This window comes from Corapipo altera, unplaced genomic scaffold (assembly GCF_003945725.1).
Source record: "Corapipo altera isolate COAL_440 unplaced genomic scaffold, ASM394572v1 255, whole genome shotgun sequence".
In the NCBI taxonomy this organism is placed as follows: Eukaryota; Metazoa; Chordata; class Aves; order Passeriformes; family Pipridae; genus Corapipo; species Corapipo altera.
In genome coordinates this window covers 2,181,633-2,207,122 of record NW_020884929.1, presented here as the reverse complement: position 1 = coordinate 2,207,122, position 25,490 = coordinate 2,181,633, and the positions used below count along the sequence as shown (strand labels likewise).

At 42.9% G+C, this 25,490-nt stretch overlaps 2 long non-coding RNA genes across 2 annotated transcripts in view; both read left to right on the top strand.

Moving 5' to 3' along the window:
- Positions 1-2,428: 2,428 nt before the first annotated feature.
- On the top strand, positions 2,429-4,622 carry LOC113954498. The gene is made up of 3 exons (XR_003530241.1): positions 2,429-2,574; positions 3,969-4,061; positions 4,410-4,622. It is a non-coding gene; the product is annotated as an uncharacterized LOC113954498 (long non-coding RNA).
- Positions 4,623-6,343: 1,721 nt separating this feature from the next.
- The window catches only part of LOC113954496, a 36,672-nt gene continuing 17,525 nt past the window's right edge, over positions 6,344-25,490 (top strand). The window contains exons 1-4 of the long non-coding RNA XR_003530236.1: positions 6,344-6,457; positions 11,447-11,605; positions 12,906-13,054; positions 13,445-13,612. This is a non-coding gene — a long non-coding RNA (uncharacterized LOC113954496). The remainder of the gene's footprint in view (positions 6,458-11,446; positions 11,606-12,905; positions 13,055-13,444; positions 13,613-25,490) is intronic.

Sequence of the window (25,490 nt, the reverse complement as noted above, 5' to 3'; positions counted from 1 at the left end):
GATAGAGAAGAAAGTAAGTTAAACCCAAGGCAAATGTGCATTTTGATTATTAGGACTTTCTTATTCTGAATTTTTTGTCACAGTTTTCAAAAACCATGTTAGAAGAGAAATAATTGCTTCAATATTCAGGTCTGGGAGTTTGGGGCTTGAATGCTTATTTTGACATGGCAATAATGGTTATTTGACAATATTTGTGTAGTTTGAGATATCTCAAGGCTGCACCTCCTTCTTTCACTACCTCATGTGTTTTACTTTTTGAAATTATTATGATTTAAAGGAATGTAACATAATTGTTGCTTCATTTAACCTCTGAGCTGGCAAAGAGAGAAGGATGGTATGGATGAGGATGATACGGATGATACAAGAATAAGGGTTTAAATTGTAGAGCACTAATTTAGAAACAATGTAGAACAATCTAGTACATGGTGAATGTTTGACTTTTTTCCTAAATAGATTATAATAACTCTGGTTGTTAAACAGAAGAGAGCTATCTAGCGGTTACAGATGTCATCAGCTTTTGTCCAACAGCTATCAAGGGCTGTACCCAACTTAAAAAGGTTTAAATTATCCAGGAATAATGCAAGGTTTGGGATTAAGCTCTGGAACATAAGAGGACAAATTCTGCCACATGCTATGGCTTTACAAACTCATTTTCTGAAATGCATTTTATCTCATTAATTGAAAATCTCATAATATTTTAAATAAAACTAGCAGCCAGTAGTGTGAATTAAAAGTGGTTATGCTGGGAAACAGAGTTGAATGAGAAGTTGCTGCGTTGTCATGGGGGATGGGAAAAAAAAAAGGCAGAATAGTTGGCAAGTGCCAGATAGGAAATTTGGCTACTAAACATTCCTCTTGTAGCAGTGAAACAAACCCTCCATGGACTGTGGCATCGTGTCCCTCATGGCAGCCCCTGGAGCCCACATGGAGAAACCCTGGAGCAGCTGCCAGTCACAAACAGCCAGGGAAAACTTCCTCACCCCACAGCTCCTGGAGCCCCTCACCAGCCCAGCCTGGCAGGGACAGTGGGAACAGTGCCCACACTGGAACACCCACAGCTCCTGGAGCCCCTCACCAGCCCAGCCTGGCCGGGACAGTGGGAACAGTGCCCACACTGGAACACCCCACAGCTCCTGGAGCCCCTCACCAGCCCAGCCTGGCAGGGACAGTGGGAACAGTGCCCACACTGGAACACCCACAGCTCCTGGAGCCCCTCACCAGCCCAGCCTGGCAGGGACTGGGAACAGTGCCCCACACTGGAACACCCCACAGCTCCTGGAGCCCCTCACCAGCCCAGCCTGGCAGGGACAGTGGGAACAGTGCCCCTCACTGGAACACCCCACAGCTCCTGGAGCCCCTCACCAGCCCAGCCTGGCAGGGACAGTGGGAACAGTGCCCTTCACCCTGCCCTGGAGCCCCAGAGAGCCCAGAGGCTCCGAGGCTCTGCCTGGGGGAGGCCACAGGGCCCAGAGCAGATCAAACCCAAGGCTGTGCTCCCCACACGATCCGGGCCCTCCCATCCCAACACCCGAGAGCTGCTCTGCCACAGGGATCTGATGGTAACTATAGAGTCTGTCTCCCTCTCTTTCTCCTCCTTCTCTCTTCTTGTTCCCTCTTGTTCTCTTTCTTTGCTCCTTTCTTGATGCTTTGGGTAGCTTAAAGCTGGGGGGATTGGGTTTTGATTTAAGGGTTGTGGATTAATGTGTACTGGGTCTGTACTGTGGTGGAATGTTTTGCCTGGATTGTGTGGTGCCCTTCTGAACTGTTGCCCAGTTCCCTTTTTTCCTCCCCTAAATTATCAGTACAGGTACCTCTTGGGAACAAGTGTGTGGGTTATTCTCTTGATGCTTTCTCAAGGTATTAAAGAACTCTCTCTCTCTTTCTCTCTCTCTCTCTCTCTATATATATCTATTTTAAAGTAAAGCTCCTGGCTGAGCCCCTGAGCTTGTGGCTCTGAGTCTGGGGTGTTACAAGTGTTTATGTGAACACAGAGTTGTGACTGCAGGTTCAGAGCTGTAGCAGGAGTTAATTTTCATTAATTTAGGGTTGTGTTTTGTCTTTTTAGGCTGTCGAGGTCTCAAAGAATCACAAAACTCTCAGCTCTCATCCTGGCAGGGAGATCAAGTAGAAATCACTCTGAAATATTTTAAATTCTTCTGAGTAACTAATTATAGTGACAGATTTTTCCAAATGGACTCTCAGTGCAAGGTATTCTATTGCATTATTCTCCTATAGAGACTTCCAGTTTATTTCTTTGCCCTCTTTATCTTATATCGTTCTCTGCACATGCTGTTACTTTTTTTGTGCTGCTTCATATTCCCATTATTGCTTCTTCCCTTGGTCAGGCCATTCCAACAAACACATTGCACCTGCTTAGATATCTTTAAAACTACCTCTACAAATCCCTAAATCCATTACAGATGCAAACCAGAGCCTCTCAGTGAGACACTCTGTCTTTTGGACACCAAGTTGTCATCAAAAATCTCACCATCACTTCTTCACCTGCTCATGTGGTGCCCAGCTGTGCCTTGTTGGCCCTGCACTTGCCTGTAGAATGAGATTTGCTGCTCAGAGGTGAGATTTCCAGTTCTGAAAAACTCCACGTCAGTCTCGAGTTGGCCCCTGTGTTTTCTTCCAGAGAATTAGGTTTTAATTGGGGAGAGGGGAAGGTTTTGGTTCTTCTTCCATGTGCCTTGAAATACAAGTGGGTATTGTAAAGAAAATATAGCTACATGAGGAAGCAGAGTGGTTAGAGTGAAAACTTCCAATCACTCTGGAAGCCAGGATCTTTACATGTTTTACATTACAGTTCACTATGTTAGCACTTGGCCACAATGCTGTGCAGCTCCTAATGCATCAGAGTTATGGAAACATCTGGGCTAAATAGCTTCATGCCGATCCACTGAGAAAATCCACCAAGGATTCAATACTTTTTGAGATATTTCATTTTCTATCTAGGATAGTAGATTGCATTATGCTTATATACCGATTTATGAAACACACAGGAACATCTTGTTTCTCCTTTTTGTTGTTTCTCTTAGTCTTTATGTGCCTACAGGGCACATCTGTGCTATTTTATTAAGAGCTACGTTAAGGCTGGGCCTTGGGTGGACACAGTGTGGGAGAGGGAGCAAAGAGGTTCCTTTTCCCTTTGCGCAGCCCATCCCAAGGCTGCCAGAAATTACAAACTCCTCCAGAGCCAGGAGTAATCCTTTGAAAGAAAGATGTTTCTGCTGCATCTGTCTCCTGCTGGCCAGGAGAGCTGGCTGACCGTGTGGGAAAGTACCAAATTACCCTGTTGCAGCCCAGCCAAGGTGCTCTGGTTGGAAACCCCTTTGCTGCAGGCATTGTTCCCACACACTGTCTGTCCCTGGCACGCCCTGTGCTGGGATTCTGCAGGAGCAGCACGTTCCCTGGCATCCTCTGACCTCCAGGGATGCTGCTCTGGGGACACCCAGTTCTGCTTTGGTGTGTTTGTGTCATGCTGGTACAGTAGCAACAACTGAAATCTGCTTTTAGATCTCTTGTAGGGCACACGCAAGCCCTGCTGACTGTGAGATCTGTAATGTTGTAAGTTGATCCCATCTGCTGTCACAAGGAGCTTTTGGTTTCCAAAACTTCCCTGCCTCTCTGAAAAGTTTGCATCCTGCACAATGCTCTGCTACATAACCCTTATAAAAACCTGATAGCGAGTATGACTTTGACCTGTGCCTTGCAGGTCAGTGTTGTGCATCTAAATGTCTTGAATTTTAGTCCAGCAGAGGATCCACGTGGGGATCACTCTGACAGCACATAAAATAACTGTCATTAAACTTTTATTATTGGGCAAAGCCTACATCCCCCTTCTTAAAGAGGTGAGGAATTGCTACAGACCCTTCCTTTTTCCCCCTGGAAGCATTCAGGTACTAGATATATCTTTTAATTGCTTCCTTCTGGCTCTGAAAGCTTAGCCTTCATCTGGTGTTCAGGTTGGACTTCAAATGAGGCGAGGAGCTGGAGAAGAGACATCTTGTGTGGAAGAGGCTGGACTGTCCTCATGGACTTACCTCCCAAGGTTACAGGTTTGTTTAAGTTTACAGCTTGATCAGGACTGAATCCCAGTCATGGACTGCAGATCTGCAGAGCTGAGGACACAGAGCTAGTCTGGTATGAGGATGACATCTTTCCATGTGAAGAAGAGAATGTTGTCATCCTTGTGTTTCTCTAAGTTGTCAGATAAAGCAAATTCAGCCATGCTTGTGTAGCATGAAGAATACATAATCGTTTTTTTAGGTCAGATCCTCCAGTTTTAGTCACACTCGAGAGCAGTAGATTAAACTGTTTCTCATGGTGGAAGTTTCTGAATAGTCTGATACAAATTTTCTGTGCCCTCATTAAAGGGATGATTTTCACCCATTGTACTGTTTCAGGCTGATGTCATAAACTCTTTCTCTAATGGAAAACCAGTTAGGAAGCAGAAAGAGGAGAGACTGCAAAGCTGGGGGCAGCAATACCAGCTTGTGACCCAACACTGACTGATGTGCTGGAACTGTGAACTTTGACTGTAGTATCCTTTCTCCCAAAGGTACTAATTTTGCAGGATGTAAGTAAGGACTTGTCTGTCCTTTAGGGAGACCCCTCTATTTTGTGCTGACTTGCTCTTCACCAGGCCAGAGAAGTGTAGCTGTAGGTCAAGAAATGTTCGAGGCAACCCACAGTGTGGGGAGTTAATCTATTTTATGTGCATATAAAAAGCTTTTATAGGGATCATTATCAACACAAACTGTTGTCTGATGTGCACTGTAAATAAAGTTGTGTAAATCATGGCAGCCTGGGCTCCTCCTGAGCAGTGGGAGACAGTGCAGTTCAGCACTGAGACAGCAGTGCTGTAGCACTTCAGGTCACTGGGAACTTCCCAGCTCTAAAAGAAGCCCTAAACAAAACTGTAAGAACTCTGTGATGAGCCTTCTGAGAGTGGGAGCTTCCCAGGGTGCGATGGGATTTTCTGGGATGAGAACAAAGCTCCTCTGTCTGAGCACTGGGCTCTCCTGGTGCCTAATCTGAAGCTGTAGACTTGGTCCCAACAGGAACTCGTTTCTCTGCTCTGTGTTCCAGCTGCCAGGCACAGTTTGTTGACTTTCCCCTCAGCAAACCTTGCAATGTGTATTCTAAATAAAAAAGTCTCCTACAAACTTGTGAAGATGAAAGACACCACTTCATAAGTCTTCCAACTCTGAATACAGGAAGAAAGAGCCAACGTGCAGCCACGGTTATATTTAATGCATTGTTGCCAAATACTCTGAGAATATATTGAGGGTTGCAGTGTAATTTTTGTGTGCACTGGAACATGGATGTGCAAAGCTTCCTTCTGTGACTGGGGTTTGCAATGACTTAGAATCTCTTAAAACATTTTGCCAAAGTGTGGGTTGGTTAAGAAAAAAATCATTTTGTTGGTAAAAATGCTATTTTTCTCTCCTTTTTTGGGGTCATGGGCCACCATGAAAGCACATCTCCCAAATCAAAAATTGCAAGTTTTATCCTTCCCTCTGTTTTTTCAACCTCCTTTAATTCCTTTCAGAAAGAAAAAAATAGTCATTATTTCATTTATTAAAATCAAGGAAAGCAGTTTGGCTTTTCTTTTCCTGCCAGTTTTAGCTGTAGTACAGAATGTTTCTGGCATCTGCTTTCCCCAGAGTCAGAAAAATCACAGGATGATGCCTTGCAGCTCTCAGTTGTTCTTGGGGCACCCATGTTCTCAATCAGTTTTCTCAGGAATTTGCAGATGGAGAAGCTGTTGTATGGATCAGTTCTGTTTTTGTTTAGAAATATTTATTCAAGCCTTTTCACCTTTTTGCTATTCTACAATGTCCCTGCTGAAATTGGTGCAGTGTCTGTTTGCAGTGTTTCGGAAAATATTACATGTAGTTTGTTTATCTTATAAGTATTTTAATGAGAAGAAATGAAGTTGTCAGCATGTTGAGTCAGTCATCTACGAGCAAACTTCATGGACGTTAGTTTAGGGACCAGTTGGATGGTGGGATGTTCCTGAGAGAGTCTCTCTCAGAGTGTTTTGTGGTGTGCAACAGAAATCTGGTGTTGAGAGAGAAACAGTGTGTCCTGCTTCCTTCACTGATTTCTTTTATTTGCCCTGTAGCATTGAGTGGGTTCTTTACAGCTGGCAGGAAGAAAACCTCTTTGCTTCTTGTTCAACTGTAGTGTCTTATATAAAAATTGGTATTCCTGGAGAAAGGAGACAGTTGCTCCAAGCTTCTCCAGGCCGTGTAGCACCAAGGTTGTTCTCATGGAACCTCCACATTCACGTTAAGAGATACATTCTCTGCATTCTTTGCTTTCCTAAGGGCAAGAACTTCCATGAAAAGCTGGGAAAAAGAACTTGATCCTACAGTTCAACAGATTCAGCCAATACTTGCCATGCCTTGAGATGGCATTTCCACTGGAATGCTGAAGGCACCTCAAGGTAGGTGGTGATTGTTACTTCTGTTTCACAGTTGGTAGAACGAAATCACTGGAGGTTTAAGTGGCTCCCCTGGAGATCAGATAATAAATCCAGGGCATGTCAAACACCCAGCTCCCTAGCTCTCACCCTTTGGCAGCAGTTTCATTTAGCAGTAAAGGAAAAATATCTCCAAACTCTCCAATTAGTCATGGAAGGAATGAATGTGCAGGAATCTCCTTCCCTTTCAATCACACAATTACTTTGCAGTGGTGTGAAGCTTTGCTGGGGTCTGAGTTCACAGGGAGAAAGGGTGACTGAGGTGAGAAGTGTTCAAACAGCTGAGCAAACCTCATATGCACTTGAAATTACTGCAGGGTGTGTAAGTTCATAAAAGCCTCATAACTGTGAGGTTTATTAGCCAGCATAATCATTTTCCAAGGGAAGCAGGGCGAGGTGGGTGTTAATTAACCCTCCACTGTACTGCATGTGCTGTAACAGTGGAGAAGTAGATTATTTCTCATTTTTTTTCTGCATGGGATTGACCCACACAGTCAGATGATGCAGAGAGTTATGTGGCTATAAAAACAAAGCAAGAACACAAAGCAAATCAAAACCCACCAGTAAGACACTAGGGTGTGTTATGTTGAAATGCTTCTAGTAGAGATAACTCATTATTAATGCTCTTGCACACAACAAGGGAGCCTTTGGGGAATGTTTGTCTGGGTGACTGTGCCATTTTTCTCCTTGACTTGCAAGAAAGCTGAATTCAGACTGGAGCTTATTCAGAGAAATGAGCGTGGCAGATCAGGGGAATGGATTTCAAAGCAAAATCTACAACTTCTACTTGGGATGGAGTGATTTATTTTTCTTATTTGAGTTTTGCTAGGAGGTTGATCTCCCAAGAGCATGACTTTTGTGGTTAGAATAATATCCTTGGTGGGCTCTCATGCAGCTGGCAAGTACAATTCACAAAAAGGTTGGATTTTACAGATTTTCTTTTTTTTTCTTTCTTTTTTGCAGGAGAAGTAATTTTTTCCGCAAGACTCTGAAAGAATTTTATAATGCATATAAATGGAGTTTATTAAGGCTTTGGCAGATCAGTGACCCATGCTAATTTGTAAAACTCATAACAAGTAGTCAAGTTTAGTATTCTTGGAGAGGAGGACTGAGAGGTCTGAGATTAAAATCCATTGATGTAACAGGTTGTGCACTTTTCCTGTGTGTAACACAAAAGTTGTGTTTCCTTTAAGGAAAAGACAAGGCATTTGTCATTTAGGAAGGTGATTGCCAACCTGGTTTTGTCACTTGAACAAAGGGGTTTCTCCTGGAGCTGAGTGGATTCACTTGCTAGTTTGGGAGACTAAGGGCTAATCCAGGACAGCGCTTTGGACACGTGGGATATCAGTGTGATTGAAAGGCCGGGTATTCAGTAAGTTTGCCTTGGGACAGGAAGCAACAAGGCAGGTATGGCCCTTAAGAATTGTTTGCAGGCTGAAGAGATTTCAAGTTTACCAGAAGGTGTTATATCACTCTATTAATTCCAGAAAGTTTCCAGAGAGTGATGAGAGACTTGACAGCAGAATACCAGGAATAGCAATCCAGATAAAACAGCCCTGGAGTCCCCTTTTTGTGTTTTTTTACCTTTCTCTTCAACATCTGTGCTTTTCCCAATGAAATCCTTGTAAAGGCAAGGTACAATAGACAACGATCCCTTGGTGGCAATGTTTCTCCTCCTAGATCTTGAAGGAAAACTAATTTTGGCTTCCATAGTTTATTTACTGACATTGCCAGTGCTGCTTGTAGAAGACCATAACAATATAGCACCGTGAGTAATGGGGCATCTGGGGGAATAAGGAGCTCCCAGCAGGATGGCTGATGCCATGCTGCAGGAAACTTGAGAGGCTCTTCAAATCATCACTTGCTTTTCCCCTGTATGACTCGCTGCTGTAGAGTTTCCAGATTCCCTTTGAATGGTGTTTCATTCCTCTTTGTGTCCTGTGGGAGACCAGAGGCTGCTTTATGGAGCTGGTCTTTATGGGGAGACTCAGTGGTGTCTCACTAGAAATAATGTACCAGATGCCATTGCGCAAAGATGGATTTCAGATTTACGTGGATGCAGTGGATAATAAATCCAGGTGACAACAAGGAAACATTAATAACCACTTGGTATAGAAACCTACTGAACTGACTCAGTCTCCTTCAGTAAAAGTGAGTGTGGTCCATAGATTTTGGTTATTCCAGCAAAGCACAGAGCTTAGTTTATCACATTTACAGTTTCATCTAAACTTGCAGAAAGGTTTCTTGGAGACTTAAGCTTATACATCAAAACAAAAACCTTGAAAGATTCATGACTTTACCAGTATTTTTTTCCCCATTCACTCATTTCTGTCAAGATACATTTTTTTTCCATCAGCTGAGGACAGAGGCGGATGAATTGGTATCCCTAAACCAGGAGAGGCTGTGATGGGTGTTCCCCTCCAGGAGGGACCTGTGGTTCTTGGCAGCCCTGAGAAGGAAAGGGGCGACCCCAGCCAGGGGAAGGGTTTCTGCTTTCAGTGCACCAGCCAGATTTTGGGCTCTACTGCCAAGAACGCAGATTTTATTGGTGCTGCAAAAAGAAACTCTGTTCAGGGGGCTTTAGTTTCAATCCCAGTTTAATTCAAGTTAATACTGCAAAGCATACCCTCCACTGCCCTAGTGCCATTTCACAGCCCCGGGTGGAGCTGCCCTTGTGCAGCGGAGTGGAAATGGGTTCTCGGTCTTTAGGGAGTCGGATTTATTATACCAGATTTGATGCACAAATGGGCAGATTATGTGGGTGGGGGAGAGATGGGGTAGTGAGAGGAGGGGCCTGGGATGTGGGAACTGGTTTCAATAAGAGCCAGTGTGAAATTTCATCCCCTTCTCAAGAAGAAACCAGCCTTTTCAAAGTCTCTCCCATTTTTCCGGGCTTAAAGTAAATAAGTAAATAGCTCATGCTTCCAGTTGTTGACTACAAATGGAACCCAGAACCAGGGGGTACAAAGGAGACTAAAAAAGCATTTATTGGCTTGAAAGAAAATATTTACAGATGGATCAGGATGAGGCAGGATTGGTTCTTAAGAATTCCCCCATTTGGTTTCTGTAGCAGAGGAAGCAGGTGAAGAATTTTGTTCACCTATTCCTACATTTACTCTATCCCAAACAGCTATGCCAGGTGCTGGAATGAAGAAATACTTAATTACTGAAACTTCCATTTACATTAGATCTAAAACCTCACTTTGTTACGTTCTTTAATTACCCAAGCCAAAGAAACACTACAGAGTGTATATTCCATTAATTTAGGCTCTGAGTCAGCAAGGTAATTTAATTAAGCACGAGTGTAATTCACAGCACATTAGAAGTCCCACTGAAACCTATTTCTGCTGTTCTGCAGTTGTTTCAAAGCTGGTTTTATTTCTTGACGCTCCAAGACAAGCCAAGCTTATTTTTTTTCATTTCAGCTCCAGTTGTGAGCAGGGGAGAAAGGCAATTTGAGGTTAAGTGGAGAAAAATTTTACAGAGTGCTTGGGGAAAAGCTGAATTTGAAGTAGCAGAGGATGCAGAGGAGCAGAGCATGTGTGGGCTGGGTGTTTCTCAAGCTGCAGGTGGATGCTCATTGCTGTGTGCCCAGTTCCCAAGGTATTGCTTGGATGGGCCTGGAAAGGAGGTGACAGGAGGCCACTCTTTATTAAATACCTAGGGCTGGGCTGTGTTGTGCCCCTCACTAGAAGTACAATGATAAAAACTTCTTTTTTGAGTGGTGGCAGGAACTAAATCTCTGCCTCATTGCTCACCTCACTTGCTGGGTTAGCTCGAAATGACCTGGAGAAGTCTCGTACTGCTATCCCAAGAAGGCTGATGAAGCTGTGGCAGAGGAATTGCCTGGATGAATTTCTGCTAAAGAGTCCTAAGGAAGCACTCCTCTTGGCATCAGCTTGGTTGGAATATGTATTTTTAAGATCCAGCTTGCTCAGAGTGTGGTCCTGCTCACGCTGAATGAATAACTCCATTATGTCAAAAAAAAATTACGACTGCATAAATTAGAAGAAACTTGGATCCTGTGCCTTTCTTTCAAGAAATTGTGAATGCAGTTTTGGGAATTGACAAATATTTGGAATATAAATTGAAAACACCAGACAAAATTTTTTATTTCTTGTTATGGCTACAACAATGTTATAACTCACTCTCTTTTGGCTTTAAATAGTGGTCTAGATAATTAAACATTTTGTTTTAAACCTATTAAAACCAGGCTATAAAAGTTAGTGCCAGTTTTATATAATATATAGAGAAACTTAGCCTATGTAAGATGGTTTTTAATTGAGGAAAATACCTAAGCAACTTCTTGGAAGTTTTGGAACATTTTGACAGAACTTCTGACCTAATGGTACTGAAAATGCTGAAAGGTTAGCATTTTAAACCAAATATTTTTTGTGTAAAACAAGAATAATCAATCATCACGTTAAAGGGGAATTGCTGTAACAAAGAAGCAATTTATCAAATGCAAATGCAGGGTTATGAATAGACTCCAAGAAAGCTCTTAGTTTCTTGTCCAGAGCTGCTTTCCCACCAAGTCAACATTATGTCACTAACAGAGTTGCTGGGAAACTGGGATACTTGCACGTAGAAAATTTGCTTGGAAAATGTTTCTATTTTGGGGTTTATCAACACACAATTCTGAAAAAGATTTTTCTCTTTCTCTCCCTCTGTTTCCCTAAAATTTCAGGTGGGAATGGTGGTGCCTCGAGTGAATACTGGTGCTTGGAAGCATTTTAACTTTGTACAGTAACATTTGAATGCAATGTTGTCATTTAAAAAAATAAGCTGAAAATATAATTCTTTAAAAATAGCACTGCTATACTTCTAAGCACAAAGAAAGTCCCTTCAGTTCTGCCCACTTATTTTAACTGAGTTGTTAGTTTAATTTTCAGCACATCTTTTGTGAAACCTGGTCAGACTGTGGAAACTACCAGGTTGCTCCTGTTTCTTTAGCTGCTCCTGGTGAAGTGTTTGTGAGTCAGCCAGGGGAACCCAGCACATTTCCCAGGGGAAAAGGCTCAGGAGAAAGACGGGCCAACCACTAATGAGGCATTCCCAGGAAACACAGAAGGGAGGGAGATCAAAGTGGAGCAGCTGGAAACCAAGGGCCAGGTGGGCACCAGAAGGAAGTGCTGAGCACTCTTGCTTTGGCAGTGGGCTGAGGCAGCTCAGAGCAAACACTTGTGTGTGTGTACAGGGAATGCACCAGCCAGCAAGGTCAGGGGGAACTTGTCAGACAGCAGCCAAATCATATTGCTCAAATTTATAATCCCTGGTATGCTAAAAGTCATGGCAGGGGTGCTTGTCTTGGTCTTGTCTCTGACACTCCTGCTCCTCAGTGACCTTGATGCTGTCCGAGGGCCTGGGGGCACAGAGGGAACTCTTCCCTTCCTCCCAACCACTCCTCACGTGTCCAGAGACCAAGACAAAGAGGGCTGTGCCCCTCGAACAAACAGCCCTAAGCCTTCAGCCTGTTCTAATAACCTCCTTCCCCAGACCCCTCAGTGTCCTTGTTCCTGTTCTCCAGGTTTTTCCTGTTGTGTCCACATCCTCCTGGGATGGTGGTGCCCACAGCTGAGCCGCCTGCTTCCCACCACCCAGCCAAGTGGGAGTGTTACACCATGTGTTCTACAGATGACACTTGTTTATTTTTCCCAGGACGGTTTTCCATTTTTTCCCAGCAGCATGATGTTGTTGACTCATATAGATGATTTAATACATTATAGCTCTGCAGTGAAATGGTAGATTTGTGGGTTTGGTTTTGATTTTTTTGCCTTTCTGACTGCTTTAATAAAGAGGGAAAAAAAAGGTGCTATAGGATCACTGGCAGATTTAGCTTATTTAATTTGCTGGGTTTCTCAATGCTAAGGTTGAAAAGCCACATTGACAAAAGTACCTGCTGGTGCCATAAAGTCACTAAGGGTGTGGTGGGCTATCAGAAGTGTTGTACAGCCCCTTCTTTTAATCAGTATCAGGTGAGAGGATTGTTCTTCACTTCAGGTTTGTCTGTCTTCACAGAATAATTTACACTGTAATTGTTTTTATGGGTCTGTAGTCAGAGTTTGAAAGTGGAGTTAAAAATCTAGTCTGTATTTACCTTTGTTTCTGGGAAGCAACAAGATTTCTGTCCCTTTGCTGTCTGTGTCACAGCAATTTGAACTTCTCTTCAGCACAAATGTTATCTGTGTGTCCAGGCCTTTTTCCTCCTGTCAACAAACCCACGTTGATTGAAGGCTCAGTTTTGTTATACGTGTTTAAAACTCTGTTTTACCTTGCAGGTCTACACAGGGGCCATTATGTCATGAGAAATATGACAGATAACAAGTCCTGCAAAGCCGTAATTTGTGTGCAGGCTGACATGTTTCAGCAGCATGGACAGGGAAAAAGAGGTTGTGGGTTTGTTTTTGTTTAGATTTTTAACACAGTTCGGAAACAGATGAGCGTTTAACCTCCTGAGACCAAACATATGTTACCGTGAAGTAGCAAACTTGCATGTTTGTTGCCCATTTCATGGCTGGAAGCTGAAGATGTTTTGGCGTCACCAGTTAAAGTTTGATAAAGGTAATTATTGGTGTGGAAGCACCCGAGCTGTTTGCCACCTTGGCTGCCTTTCAGTCCATCCCACTGAACATTGCAGTGCTTTCCAGTCAGACATTAGAGACCATTTCATGAATGCTTATAGTAACCTGGCAGTGTTTCCTGCTGCTGTGTGTGCACTGGCCCCCTGAATCCCAGGGTATTTATTTCTGTCTCTGTTATTTTCTTGTTAGAAAAACATTTAATACTCAGACTATGTCTTCTGCACACATTCAAGTGGTAAAAGGCCAGGGGGGGGAGAAAAATAGTCTTGAAATAGCACATTTTCAGCTCATGTTTTGTGTTTGGAATAAGTTTGTGGATGTTGCAACAGCTGTAGACTCTTGATTTAGTCAGTGACATGATTTCACTCAGCTTCCTGAGCTCAGCATGTCCCACTGTTGTTCGGGAGAGATACCGGCTCAGCTGGCTGCTTTTCCAGGCAGCACTGCTCTCCCCAGGCCTCCCCCTGCAGACACCAACTTCTGTGTGATAAGGAGAAGTTTTTAGCTCTGAACACTCATCAAAAACACCACTCCTCCGGTAAGTACGTTAAACTAAGGCCTCTGATGCCTGTCCAATTTGTCTCCTGCACTATACTCTTCTCAGTTTGCAGCTTTAATGCAGCGGGATCGGAAATAATCAGACTTTGAAACAGAACCATGTGGCTGAACACACAGCACAGAAACCAGAATGTTGGAGAATTGCATCATTATCTGTGTCAGACACACAGAGCAGCCCACGAGAGACAGCTTTGTATCACAAATGGGGTGGTGGAAATCCAAGTCAGTCCTCTCTCTCCCTGTCCAGAATTATCCTGGAATGGGTATTTCTGACTTAAGGGGAAAAAAACCCTCCCCATAAAGAATAGGGTGGGTTTAGTTTTTAGGACATTTAATGATGTACTGGCACATAGTAACTGCACTATAAATATAGTCTGAAAAAATATGAGCTTAGTTTGGAAGCTGCTCTCAGCTAAATTATGGGGTTTTGATCCTGACCTAAACTGATCCCACATGTTCCTGGATTCTCCCAAAGTTTGAGTGCACAGTAAATCAACTGTAATTTTTTCTTTTTATTGCAAAGAATGAACAGAAGAGATTGGAAATTATATGACTTTGGCATATGTTTATCACATGGTTTAGGATTGTTTGATATCTTTTTAGCTTTAAGATTTAAGTAAAGTTTAAAACAGGTATAGAGAATCAAAACTAGTTAACTGGCATTAGGTCACCATGGTTTCAAAAGCATTCAGTGCCTCTACAGAGAAGAACTAATCTTACAAGTACTGATGTGTTCTGCTCACACACACTGAGGATGTGAAGAGATAGTACCATAGTGGGGAACAGTAAAGAAGGAGGAAATATCAAATGACTTCCTTGGGAATAATTCCCAATGCTTTAAACAACAGCTGTTGTACCCCTGGGTTGTGCTGCTTCTCCTTTGCAAAATGAGTATGTTCAGTATTTATGCTTTTTTCCTCTTCTAAGGCCTTCTCTTTCCTCTTCTTCACTCCTTGTTGTACCAGCTTCGGTGGTGGTGCTATTTTGTACTTTTTCTTTGCAGCCCATACCTTGGATCCTTTTTGCAAGTTGGTTTTTTTTTTTTTGTTTTAACTGGAGAGTTGGTATGTCCTTTACTGGTAGTACCAAAGTATGGCTAAACTGTATTCTTGAACTTGGCTTTGCTAATGGACTGGCTTTCCCCTCTGAAACATTATGATGCAGCTGAGTTTTGCGAGCTGAGTGCCCACACAAGTCTGCTGCCATGTGGGCTGGAGAGCCAGGTTGTCTAAGCCTTCCTCAGTAATTACCAGGCAATAAAAGTTAACTGCCCCATAAAACCACATGGAAGAACCAAGCTATTGCTGGCTGGCCCTGCTCAGCCATCCTCTTCCTGTGTGCAGGATGTTTTAGGCAGGGGGAAGGACCAACCGAGGTCCCTTTTGGCTCTGTGTTCCTGGTAACTGGTGCCCTGGCCCTGGGCTGCTGGTGTCGAGGCTCAGAAGCACATCTCAAAGCAGGAGCTTTAAACAGCGCACCAGTCTGACCTAAGCAGTTCCTATTTTATTTGTCACAGAGGAAAAAAGAAGATAACTCACTCCTCTAACACTGGACTGTTTTCTAGACATCTTGAGAAATGTTTCAGTGATGCTTCAAAGCCAATCTACTGCAGCACTAAATAAGCTGCTGGAGAGTGAAGGTGTCTGATGTGAACCCAAAGACAGGGCAGCTTTGCAACTCCCCTAAATTTGCCATGACTCAAACTGGCAGAACTAGTCCTAATTCTCTAGTTCAGTAGATGTGCATAATGGCTTTGTGGAGAAATGAAAAATGTCAGGTTTCTGCCAACCTGCTCCCAGGATTTATATCGCCGTTGTGACTCCTAATTTATACTGCTGTGCTTCTGGTATCTTCTTTCATCATGTGTTTCTTCGGCCTCATTTTTTACTTCTCTATCAGATAACAATCCCATTTATTTTAGGGGGGGTTTATTTTTCATTTTTTATTACTAAGTAACTGAGATTTCAGTCTTCTTCAGGGGTTGCAAGTTTAAAAATGATGCAGAAAACTTTTAAGATGCAGGGTGGGTAGGCTGGTGAGTGGTAGAGTCAGGCAGTCAGAAAGGATCGTAGGATATCATTTAATCCATACTCCTGCCCCAAAGAAGAATATTTACACTAATGTTCCTAACAGAGGCTTGTCTGAGCTGTCCTTAAGTATCTCCAATAATGACAACCCTTCAGCTTCATTAGGCAAACCACTTGCCCTTCATGTTAGAAAGCTTTTCGTAATCTTCAGTTGAGTATTCCAGGATCCCAGAAATAACCTGTTTGGGGTAGTGCAAAGAGAATTCAGCTTCATTTCTGCTTGTTGCACTGGTTTTCCAGGAGTGTTGGAGAGAAGCCTACAATATGAAGGGTACTTTCAGAATGAAGTAGGTATTTTTGATCATTTTTGACATTCCCAGTGCTGGCACTGCCCGCAGACACTTGAGGGTCTCCCCTTTGCAGGAGGGGTCACAGCTCCGTGTTTCCTGCAGGGGCTGCCCATGGCTACACTGCTTCTAGTTAAACACCAACGAGCTGTTGGGCTGCAATCTAGGCAAGGGAGCTGAGAAGGGAAACGCTTGAGAATGCCTTGATTAATAGCATCCCTAAATGATAATGGCTGTTTTATGGCTTTTGTAAAGGATTGTAGTGTTTCTCATATATAAAAATAGACAAGATGTGGTTGCAATTAATGTAGAGGCTCTTTGTTGAAGCTGTTGACTGTAGGAAAGAACCCAAGGGTTTCTTAGGCTCCTCAGTTGTAAAACTAACTAAATACATCTAGGGCTGCCTTGTGTCACTCCATGGCATCTTTCAAAGCTGTAATTAGCAGATACCTAATGAGTTGTGGCTATAGCATGTGGATCAGATGACTCAAGTATTTACTCTAGGCCTCTGATTCTCTTTCTCCACACAAGGGAGAATAATTTGGCTTTAACATTTAGAGACTCATTTTCTTTGGTTGTCTTGCCTAGAGACTTCATTGTTTCCAGGACAAGAGTTTGTGTGTCAGTTCAGACTCCCTGGTTTGAAGCCTTCCTATTTTTTTCAGCCCACATTCCTTCCTTCCACAGTCTTTCCTTAGTCCCCTGGAAAACTTTGAATGTTATCTTTGACAGTCATTTCATACTGACTGTGCCTGAGCTGACCTTGGTCCAGAAATTTCCTAATTGCTCCCTGTCCTCAGCCATTCCACCGTAAAGAGCAAATATTCAGATGAACCAAATATTGACTAAATCAAAGGTAAATATCTCTGTTAGCTGTTCTTCTAGACAGCTGGGTGTTCCTGAAGACTTTTCAAAGCCTTTCTTTAAGGAATAACTGCATGACCTCAGCTGTGAGAACAGCAGTACATGTAGATCCAAACCTGCAAGTGGCATGTTGCAGGCAACTTGTATTGCATGTCCCTGAAAGGGATTTATTTCTGGGATCAGCACTTCTCTAGACATGTTTTCAGGGGACCTGAGCTGAACGTTCAACAAGTGTTTAATGAAGAAAGAAAAAGCTTGGGGGAGGTTACCCTGTGCTGTAAGAGTATCTGTTTTATAACAGCCATGCTTGTCACTATAAACATGATTGATTGGCTCTTCATCACCAGCCACTCTCTTAATTCTTCAGATGGTGGCAAAGATGAATAGGGAGTGAGCTTCATCCTTCTGGAAAGCTGGGAATTTAAGCAGTGCCAATCTCATGGTTGCAGGCAGTTGACTGAATCCCATGGGAGTTACAATCAGACCAGTAGTCCTTTTCCTAACAGTGATATTTAACGTGCCAGTCTTGTTTTCCTCTCAGCCCAGTCATATTTCTTTCAATGATGAAAACAAGGAGCACTTTTTCCTTTATCCAGTTGGCTTTGGTCTGTGGGCACTGAGTAATTTAGGCAATTTATAGAAGATTGGCTCCAAGTTCCCTCAAAATACATAGGTTTGTATTTACATCTCTGTCTATGACAGTGATTTGCCATATAGTCTGAAGTTTTGAGGGTGTGGGGTTTCTTTGGGTTTTATTAACCTGATACAAGGCTTTATAATTAACTCTTGTGACTGCTGGGAACACAAGTTTCCATGAACCATTAAGCAAGTAAATAATTTCTGCTTGTCAGTCAAGAAGATCTTACTGTTCTGTTGGTTGTTTTCAGATATATTTAATAGACTGAACTAGAGGAAAATGCCTCCTAACGAGGATCTTGCTTTAGAGATGTTTATAATCCTCACTATGAAAGCTTCCCCAAAATGATCTGTTTAGGATTTGTTTAAAACTCATGAGAAAATCCAGAACTAAAGCAAGTAATGAGAGTCAATTAATTACTTTGAACTATAGGGAAAGTAAATCCCAACATAATAATTTAGGCTATCAGCCCATGTTCTACAGCTGAACTGAACTGCACAGTGTTATTTGCAACTGGGAACACAACAGTATAAACTGCCTGAGCATTCCTATTCCACCAGAACTCACAGCTTCCTAAACAAATGGGCAAGGCTGGAAATGGTGAGCCTGGGAGATGCATGGCATGAGCAGACACTTTCCATTAATCCTCCCACCTCTTGGTGAAGCCCCTGGGCAAAAATATTTGTAATATTCCACCCTTTTCTTCCAAAGAGGTGACTCATGTCTGGGATCCTGCAACTTTTCCTAAAGGGGAAAGACTGAAACTCATGCTGTTATAGAACTAAATTCAGTGTTTTCTCTCCCTTAGGACCAACATTTTTAACTAAACTAGAAAACTGGCAGGTAGTCTATCGGTTTTCTGTCTTGATATTCCAAACCATTAAAACCAACAAAGCCTGACTCAGAGGAGGGACGTGGATTAATGACACAACTGTGTTTGCAGATAAATGGATGAGGTGACCTTTAGGTTCTTTCCCCTTTCTTGCGGTGACTGATGCCAAATTACTGTACAAGAAAAAAGCAGCTTCATAATTTACAAAGTAGCTGCTGAATTGTTCATGCAACTTTGTTCATGCCTGTTGGGAGGGTTTGGGTGTTTGTGCTGAGAGCAGTGGGCTGCTCCTAACCCAGCCAACCTTGGGAAGGCCCTCAGCCATTCCAGTTGAGGTGGGACTTAATCACCCTAATTGCCTATGAGGTCTAGGAGCACTGGGAGCTGGACAGAAGGAAGGGATTCATGTTTGTAGCTGCACTGACAGAAACACCATCAGAAACCATCAGTTACCTCGTGGGTTTGACAGCAGCTGCTGGGCCAGCCCGTGGCTCCAGCTCCACACTGACCACTGCAGGGATCCAGCCACACATTCCCATGCAGGGGAAGAGCAGATGGCCCAGCTTATGGCACTGGAAGGAGGCTTAGAGGACGAAGGGCAAAAATAAGTAGGAAATCAAGTTCTTTGCTCCTCATGAAATAAACTTTCATTATTGGAGTGGCAGTGCAGCCCCACAGGTCACTTTTTGTCAGGCTGAGATCCCTCTCGCCAGCCTGGTTTTCAAATCGGGTATCAGTTTGTCATGTGCACCTTTAGTTCTTTTCTCTCATACAGAAGGCTTAGTATAGATACAGTCAGGGATTTAAGAGTTTCTTTTATTTTAAACACATATATTGAAAAAATATATATATAATATTAGTGGAGCAAAGTCGTAACCAGTACTTCTGTGCCATTTGTGGGCATCAAAACACAGCAGACCTGCATTTTACATGCTATATGTATTTTATTGTCCTTCTAAGTTGTCTTCAGTTGATTTTCAAGATGGTCAGAGGTTGAAATACCGAGTAACTGTTTGTTTTGTGAATAGTATTCCAAGACACAGCAGCTGGCAAAGAGTAGTTAAATACCTTACTGTGTGTCTCTGCAGAGTGGATGCAATTGTAAAAAATAATATAAAGATCCCAATGCTTGATGTTACTGACAGATGAGTGAATGTAGCACCAAGCTGCAGCCAGTGAACTCCACCTTTCAGATTGTCAGATAAGCTCTTTTGAAATCCAGTGGCTGCTTGTAATGATTGTTCATTAACTTTTGAATTTTGGCCCCTGCATAACAGGTGGAGGCTGCTGTGACTAATGTTTTGGTGGTCTAGAGCAGGGTGGGATGTGCTGATGTAGGAATAAGATACTTTAAGACACAGCAGCCTCAGCTGATGACTGAATTTCAGCTTTTGGCCTGGCTGGGTTTTTTTGTTTTATTTGTCTAGGAGAGGGAGGGAATATTGAAAAAATTGCGCATTACAACAGTGAGCAGTTCGCCTAAGCTCACATCAGGAGACAAAGAAAGTCATGCCTAATGACTAAAACAGACAGCAGGTTGCAAATTTGGGCTTCATGATGCATTCCAGTCAGTAACATGAAAGACAGGAAATATCTTACATGTGCTGCCTTTGGGGAACAAGCGAAGATACGGAGGTCAGGCACGGCTCGGCTACGTTTGCTGAGAAATCTTTTCTAATAGTGGGCTTTTTCCTTTTTCTGTTCTTTTTTTTCCCCCCTGAGCAGTGTGGTGTTGCCTGCAAAGCAGTGGGAAGATCAAACAGCCCCTCAGGCAGCTGCTCACATTGGTCAGTGCCTCTGAGAAGGATGAGCCCATCAGCGGAGCCGAGCGCTGCTGTACATCACCGGCACGGGGAGGGGGAATGACCTTGAGCTCTTGGCCAAGTCAGTAACACTGTCAATCCATTATCTCCAGGTACTATCCAACAAACTGCTGCAGGCAGGGATGGCTCTGGAGCAGTTTGTAACTGCTTCAATTGGAAAGCACATCTAAACTCAATTTAGTGAAACCACTGTGACACTGGAAACCCCCACTGTTATTAGGACTGACAGAGCCCTGGGTCTGTGTTCCTTTATACTCTTGTAAAAATAAGATAATGCCCCCTCAAGTCTGCTGTTCTTTCTGTTATCAAAATTTGGACAAGTCACTAGTGGGAGTTTTTTTCATAAATCCTCAAAAGCTGTAAAAAGTGGCAACTTCACAGTTGCTATCCAAACACTCCATAACAGAGCAAATGACATGATGTGGTTACCAGCATTTTGGCTGTTATTTTTCCTACTAGAGTGACAAGTTAACGTTGGCTGTTTTGTTACTGAGGAGCAGGATCCTTGTTCCAAACAGCTGTCATTTAAAAAAGGCAAGAATAGAAGTGAAGGAATAAGTTTCATGTAACCAATGGATTTCTCTTGCTCATCTATTTAATTACTTCATTGTGATGAGTATGAGGAAGATTTTCTATATGACCATAATAAAAAAATAGCCCTTCTATGTCAGGAATAATACGTACTGAACTGAAGTTCAGTCTTGCTTAAGCACAAACCAATAACCAAATTCAGAATAATTTCAACCTTATGGACTAAGCGATGCAATCCCTGGCTTAGAGTGCAATAAAAATCTACCAGAAGCACAGAGAATCAGCAAAAAACTATTTTTCCAAAGTCTGGATTTCCTGTGCACAATAAATTGTCAGAACATCTCATGGCCCAAGAAGGTACAAATTAGGTTGTTGGTTTCCAGCTGCAAGTTATTGGTGTGGGGAATGACATGGATCAACAGAGCTGCTTGTGCACATCCATGTTTCCAGACTTTAAAGAGCTACTGACAAGGTAATTGTTTGATAGATGCAGCATGTTATGGGGCTGCTCTCCAAACAACACCAGCATCAATATTTGCTCATATTGTCAGCATATGAGCGATCTGCCCTCAAATTGTGTCTGAAAGCAACACGACCACATTTTCTCAGAAAAAGTTTCATTTGCATGTTCAGTGGAGAAAAATCTCTGTTGGTGATAACACATTGTGGTCAAGCTGCTCAAAATTGCTGAGTAACTTCTGCCAGACAAACGCTCTCTTGAGTGTGTTCTGAGAACACTGAGCACGCGCTGGGCTGGCAGAGCTGCTCAGTCTCCACATGAACTCTGGGAACCAGCTCATTCCAACTCAACTGGGATTCAACTTGCATTGCCCTGAGCAACACCAGGAGCTTCCTGAGTCAGTGAATAGGATCAGTTGTTTTAATTTGAACCTTTCAGAAAGCAAATCAGAACAAACCAGTCAGATCGATAGCATTGAAAATGCCCATTTATGTATTATGATGTTTTTGGTCTGCTTGCACTTTTCTCCATAATCATATTCTCATAAACATTTTCCACTGAAAGTATAATGTGAACAACCCTTTTACTTTTCCAATCCAGTGAACTTTTAGGAAGATGAACTGAATAACATTTCCATAAATCAGAAAGCATTAAATGGTACCAATGGGAGGGAACTTGTTTCAGCTTGACAGAAATTCTTCTTCTCTGTTGTGTTTTTATGCACTGGGGCCATCTACGGATGAAGTTATAAGGCAGTTTTCGTGCATGAGGTAAGAAAATGGTCAATACTAGGTTTTAAAGCATTTTAGGAGACTTTGACCTTAGCAGTGTATGTCTTGTTTGACCAGTAAATTAGAAGGGATTCCGCTTTATATTAATAACAAATGTAAGTGGGCTTGAAATTTCTCTAAAATGCCCTTGTAATAAATTCCACCTCAAACAGGTTTCATTGTGCTGCAAGTTTTCCATCGTATTTTTCAGCTTATGGGTGCATGTAAAATATTACATATTGTCCTTTCTTTAGTGTCACTAGTGCCACACTATTTAGGAAGTTCATTTGGTTGTCCTGGGGTTAAAGAAAGCCTAAACTTGTACTTGACACTCTTTCTTGTTACAGGGTCCTGCTTGCTTTCTACTCTGTAGAAAATGCATCAGTGTCATTGGTCTATCTTTCCATTATTGCCATTTTCCTATTTTTAGCATATTTTTCATTACTATGCCCTAATTCATGTTAAAATTCAGTGTGTCCTGTTTCCTTGACTCCAGACATCGCTCCTTGAAGATGCAGATCTGCTGAAAAACAATACTCTTTAAAAAGTAAACAGTTTCCCTTACTCTCAGACTAACATTAAAAAACAGTCTCTGAAAAGTTCTCAAAGGAACATGTTTAAAAATGAATGGGTAGACATTTGTCTTTGTAATGGATAGTGTATTTTTAGGTAGTATAAATTTTATAGAAGTCATAAAGTTTTATGAACTTTAACAAATGTCCTTCTCAGAATAACTTGGGTCTTATTGTCAGTATGTTACCTGGGAAAAGGCGACCAGATCTTTTCCTAAAAGTGAGGAATTTGCAAGTGGGAGGTTACATAGGTTTGGGAAGAGAGTTTAAAATCAATCCCTTCAGCGCCTGCAGCAAAACCAGTTGTGTGACTTCAGAATTCCTTTGGTTTTTCTCTAAAACCCAATAAACCTCTGTGCCAGGCAGGATTTGTCTTCTCTTGCAGGAATTTGTCTCCCTTTCTTGGGACAAATGTGACCTGCTCACTAGTCCCGTAAGCTACAAGTTACTGGAGCTGAACTTGAGGAAAAAACGTCCCTGGACTTGCTGTGTCCGTGTCCCACGTGCTGGCACCCAGCCCTCAGGTGAGCCTGCACTGAGCTCAAAATCCTCCAGTCACCTTGGGGTGCACACTGAATGTAATTGCAGTAGAGCCAGGGACACAGCCCATATTACAATTACTGATTCAAAGCCCATTACATTTATGGATCGATCCTGTGCAATGACACAAGCTCTGTGTCAGCAGGAGCTGGGAAGCAATGAGTTTTACCCTTTCTTTCCCCTGTTAACTTCAAACTGTTGACACGGTGCTAAATTCAGTGCGCTGAAGGTGTTTCCATGTGTCACTTCTAATAGGATACAGGTGTCAGACAATTTGAGATTATTTCAAACCTAATTTTCTTAGAGTGAAGATACAAACAGTTACACCAGAAGCAGATGTTGGGCCTTTCTCACCCCTCCAAAATGTGGTTTGGCATCCATCCATACTGAGTCTATAGGGAAAAAGAGAAAATTACATTTAATTTTGGCTTGCTTGGTTTCCTCCTTTCAAAATCTTCATGAATGTGCAATAAAAAAAAAAAACCAACAACCCATCCCTTTTCCCTCTGCTTACACAGGGACCAAGGATCTTGTTGCAAACAGATGGAGTACAGGCAGGTTGGGCCATGAACACTTTTCCACCTCCACACCAAAGCTATATGGTCCAAAATGTGGCATAAAATGCTGTATTTTCCTTTTTGCCCTCTTAGCCCTGCCTCTGTCACTGACCTGTCTGGTGTGCTGGTGTCGAACTGACAGCTGGGAAGCGGAGGGGGAGCAAGGACAGTGCCTAGACCACCCACTCGGGGTCCTGCCTCTGCTCCACCTCCACTGACCTACCTGGGGGTGGGCACTGGGACTCAGGAGAGAAGCCCTAAGAGCTTCTCCTTCCCTCTGCCTTCAAGCTGCTAGGATTTTCCCTGGATTGAAGTACAGTCTCAGCTATACACAGGGATACAAAAGCTGCATCGCTTGCCGGCACTGGGCTCTCTCTCCTGAGGGCAGTACATGTTCTCCATCAAGGGGGTCAATGAGTTTAGTTACACTTCATCAGAACTCTTGTAGGTGTCAGGAAAACTGAGCTCATAATCCTGATATTACAGCCTTGTGGGAAAGAAGACCCTACTCTGAGGTTTGCCACGTGAATTTTGGGTTCTGCTGCTCAAACACCTCTTTCTGCAACTGCCTTTACTAAATGAATCTTTTGACTATAAATCCCACGTGTGTGACAACTGTATTTAAAGCCAAATTACCAAACAATGCTCCAGTTTCAAGGTTTTTTGGCATCAGTATTTGTTGGTCATTCAAATGCTACTGAACAGCAAATCCTTTAAAAGTGAAGAGCCATAAATGTACCCTGGGAAGTAAGGGAGCAACATATTTGTATCATCCAGAGGAGGAAGGGCACGGAGTCCTCGCACAGTGAGGACTCCATGGGCTGGTAAATACAAAGGGAACAGTGAGCAGATGGTGGACAGGAGGCACTAATGCCACTGCTGGTCTCCTGGGGTCGGACCAGATTGCACCAGGAAGGGTCTCCAGGCAGCTCCTGCTGAGGAAGGTGGGTGAATGTGATCAATAGAAGGCATCAAGCGCTGGCTTGCGAATCAAAGGCACAACTGTGGAAATGCCAGTCTGCACATGGGGTTTGACTGAGCTGCCAGGAAGTTATCCAGAGGCACTGGAAGACCAACCCGGTAACAGGAAATGAATGAAAGCATTTCTGAGCGGATCCTGGGCTGTGAGTGCCGCTGGGGCTATTTATACAGGCAATTCGCCCCATTAAGGGGCTGCTCAGATGTCACAGATTAGCCACTGCCAGCATTAGTGACCTTTCTGCACAGTGCTTTAAGAACAAAAAGATGGAAATTCCCATTTTCTAAGCATGGTCCAAAAAAACCCCTCTGTGCTCTTGTTAAAGCAGCTGCATTGAAGAGGAGTGATTAGAACTGGCCTGCTTTTTTTTTTAGCTTGCACCTGTCTCTCATTCCACAGCTGAGGACACACTGAAATCTGCTTCCCTATAGGCCTGATCCTGCCTGAGCTTCAGGTGGTAATTAAATTCATCATCATCTACACCTATTTCCACTTAACCTCTTGAGGGGAAGAGCCACCTCAACACCAGCAGTTGCTGGAACTTGCAGGAGTGAGACACCCGCAGGGAAGAGAAGCTCTCCCATTTTTCCACCTCCAAAAGGGTGAGACTTTTTTTTGGTTTTCATTCTTACGGAAGTTGAGGGCTTGCAAAGGATGGGGGGTCAGTTTTGAGCAGAGTTTTGTGTCAATCTCTCAGGGAGGTTTTTGATTCTTGATTATTTTGCTTGGGTAGTTCTTGCACACTGGTCTCACCCACCTTTGGAGCTGAAGTTTCTTCATATTCCCTCAGTTTCTCTTCACCTATGAACATGCACACTACCAGGAGTTTGAGAACTAATGGCTTCAAAATTGTCATTATTAGCATTTTTTGTATTTCAAAACTATTAAATTTTTCTGCCTTTAAAATGTGATGGATGCC